The sequence below is a fragment of the Coenobita brevimanus genome, chromosome 116 (genome assembly GCF_032717465.1).
Source record: "Coenobita brevimanus isolate Jiangsu-jjx chromosome 116, ASM3271746v2, whole genome shotgun sequence".
NCBI classification, from domain to species: domain Eukaryota; kingdom Metazoa; phylum Arthropoda; class Malacostraca; order Decapoda; family Coenobitidae; genus Coenobita; species Coenobita brevimanus.
In genome coordinates this window covers 33,419,477-33,423,363 of record NC_137069.1, presented here as the reverse complement: position 1 = coordinate 33,423,363, position 3,887 = coordinate 33,419,477, and positions in this window count along the sequence as shown.

Genomic DNA, 3,887 nt, shown 5'->3' with positions numbered 1-3,887 from the left:
TTCCACTGGCCTGCCTTCCTTCCCTGGCCCGCTGATCCATTGCATGACCCCCACTGACACCCTAACTTACACCCATAAACCCACCTTATTTTACACCTCTCGCACTTCTCTCTCTTTCTGTGTGTGTGTGTGTGTGTGTGTGTGTGTGTGTGTGTGTGTGTGTGTGTGTGTGTGTGTGTGTCTGTCTGTCTCTCTCTCTCTCTCTCTCTCTCTGTCTATGCTTCTGTCTCTCTATATATCTCTCTCTATTCGTCTGTCTATCTAACTATCCATCTCTTTCTGTCTTCTCCGGTCTTTCACTATCATTCTCTTCCTTGTTTTCTTTATCATTTCTCTTTCTATACCCCCCCCTCTCTCTCTCTCTCGCTCTCTCTCTCTCTCTCTCTCTCTCAGACGCCACGTAACTTGCAAGACTAATGGCGACTCCAGCTGCTCTCCTGATAAGATTATTGCGTGAAGAAAACGTCCGCCTTACAAAGAACGTTGCCCTTACTGAGAAACGTTCACAAACTTTTTATCTTATTAGTGGGTAGACTTTATTATTATTATTATGATTATTATTATTATTATTATTATGATTATTATTATCATTATTGCTGTTTTTTTACTACTACTACAACTACTACTACTACTACTACTACTACTACTACTACTAATGCTACTACTACTACTACAATTATTATTATTTTATTATTATTATTATTATTATTATTATTATTTTTATTATTATCAATGTTTTGTGCTGGGTATTATGATGGACGACAGAAAGAGAGAGAGAGAGAGAGAGAGAGAGAGAGAGAGAGAGAGAGAGCTAGATGACGACAAAGACATAGACAGTCACAGAGACCTAAACAGAGACCCAGTCAGACTTAGACAGAGAACGAGACAGAGACAGAGACCTAGACAGAGACCTAACTAGAAAGTACTCAGGCAGCTGATGCCTCCGCCAATGCCATTGCAGAATCCGGATCCGAATCCTCCCCAAAATGTAATAAATTCTTTCTTGGACCATGGCCCACCCTTCCGTAAAATTTCATAGAAATTCGTTGAGAACTTTTGGAGATATCGTGTGGACAAACAAACAAATAGACAAACATACTTGAATACATAAGGTCCTCCAACTTCGATGGCTTAGGTAATGAGGGATCGAGACAGAGATAAGTGAGGTGATAAAACCTAGTGGAGGAAAGGTTAAAATCGTTGGAAATACGTTGACAAAATTCGGAGACCGAGACAGAGACCAAGAGAAACCCAGAAATCAAGACAGAGCCCGAGAGAGACCTTGATTCTAATTAAACAGGGGACGACCAACCAGAGGACACGGGTCTTAGCTTGGCATCAGCTCCCTACTTCCTTTAGCTCTCCCTTTAACTCCGTCCCTTTAGCTTCCAGTCCCTTTAACAGCCCTGTCCCTTTAACCCTCTATCCCTGTAACTCCCTATTCCTTTAACCCCTATCCCTTTAACTCTCTATCCTTTTAACTCCCTTGTCACGGGGTTTTTATAATATCACGGTAATTTTGAAATAAATGGTTAAATATTATTTAAATTGATAATATTCAATAATATTGAAGAGCAGAGACAATGGTTGTCTTGCTACATCAAGCAACGATTACTTTACGTTGGCTTGTGCACGATTCTCTAAGAACGAGAATTTATAAACTTTCTCAACAGTACACAGCAGAGACTAATTACTCACAATTGCTGAATTACTGTACTGTTAGCCTCTGGAGAAAGTTACATCACCCCTGACAATAAATAACTAATACTAATAATAATAACATCAGGTTCTTGCTGATGCATTAACTCCTGGCACAACGGATTTTAAGTTAATACAAGACTGGTCTAAGTACCAGTTATGAATAGTAAAACGTTTATGCAAGCTAGGAGCTATATGGAAAATAAGCTTAATTATGGAGAAATGAAACAAGATTTACTCTACATTAAGCTCAAGAAATAGAACTGTTAAATTTATTAATTACAAAAATAAATTTAACATTACATTTCAAATCAAATCAATGAGACGCACTCGCTCACTCACACAGAAGCTAAATACTTACGCCTAGGAAAAAACACCTTAACTAAGCTCTTAAAACTACAAAATACACAAAAGAAATACCAGTCGATGAATACTATGTATCACCACTAAGGTGGGAATAACCGGGATTAACTGTACTAATGGAGCTTGGGGTGCTAGCTGACCTCTCCACTTCTGAGCACAGACCCTTTCTCCGTCACAGCAAACACAAGACTGAATTCAAATACATTGAATGGGCAGGACGCAAGGCGTGGCTAACGGTTGAGGGAAGCAGAGGCAAACGATAAAGAAATAATTGTATCGCTCAGTAGCGCACTTAGTGACGTGCATTAAATCGGTCACTTTTTGAAAACGGTGACGAATTATTTGAAAAGTATACCCCGGAATGGAGAGAGAGAAACGGTTAACTGAGCGATACACAGTGAGTTTTTCCACTAATAGTTCGTGGCTTCTCACAAAAAGGAAATGTCGCGAATTGATTCGTGACATTACGCCCATGAAAATTAAATCTTTCTTCCTTCAGAAGAAAGATTTCAATATACATACATATAAATCCTAACTCAGTCACACAAGATTCACACTGTGGTGTGTGTGCTATCCTGCTACAGGAGAAAATCGCAGTCGCCAGTGAGTGAAAAAACCTCGTATTTACGTTAATAGAAGCAAGCTTGAGGGAAAAACTCCGTGACGACGGTGAAAATCCTGTACTCAGGTCAAACTGAGCGAAAATTCGCTACATTTACACTGACAACTAATTGTTGTGTAGCGTGGTGTATGTAATACACGGTGTAGGTGTGACAGTTGTAGTGTAACTGTACCTACGTGTAAAATGACACAGTAAATATGGCGACGACGAAGGCAGAGGAGAAGAGGCAGCAGCGTGCGGCAGATGATCAGCTGGTCCGCACAGCAAAACTGCTACACCCATTGCTGAACCTGCAAAACCAATTGAGGTGGAGCATCAAAAGTGTCAATGAGACAAAATTTTATCATGTTACAATTACTCTCTCTGGCTAGCAGTCAGTACATGCTATGAAAAGTACACTCGAGGTCGCCATTAATTTTAGCACACGATTATGGTCGGCAAGTTGAGAATCCCTGTGCAAACTCAGGTCTTCCATAGCCTCGAACCGCACACGGGTCCTCAACCTGTGCCTCAACCTACAGTACTTATATTAATATCGGAGAGCTGAGAAACCTTGTGCAAACTTGGGTCTTCCATAGCCTCAAGTCGCCTCTGCAGAGTTCTCACTTCCCCCTTAACCTACAATACTTATATTAGTATCGGGGAGCTGAGAATCCTTGTGCAAACTTGGGTCTTCCATAGCCTCAAGTCGCCTCTGCGGAGTTCTCTCTCAAACTTCCCCCTTAACCTACAGTACTTCTATTAGTACCGGGAAGCTGAGAATCCTTGTGCAAACTTGGGTCTTCCATAGCCTCAAGTCGCTTCTGCGGAGTTCTCTCTCAAACTTTCCCCTTAACCTACAGTACTTCTATTAGTACCGGGAAGCTGAGAATCCTTGTGCAAACTTGGGTCTTCCATAGCCTCAAGTCACCTCTGCGGAGTTCTCTCTTGAACTTCCCCCTTTACCTACAGTACTTCTATTAGTACCGGGAAGCTGAGAATCCTTGTGCAAACTTGGGTCTTCCATAGCCTCAAGTCGCCACTGCGGAGTTCTCTCTCGAACTTCCCCCTTAACCTACAGTACTTCTATTAGTACCGGGAAGCTGAGAATCCTTGTGCAAACTTGGGTCTTCCATAGCCTCAAGTCGCCACTGCGGAGTTCTCTCTCGAACTTCCCCCTTAACCTACAGTACTTCTATTAGTACCGGGAAGCTGAGAATCCTTA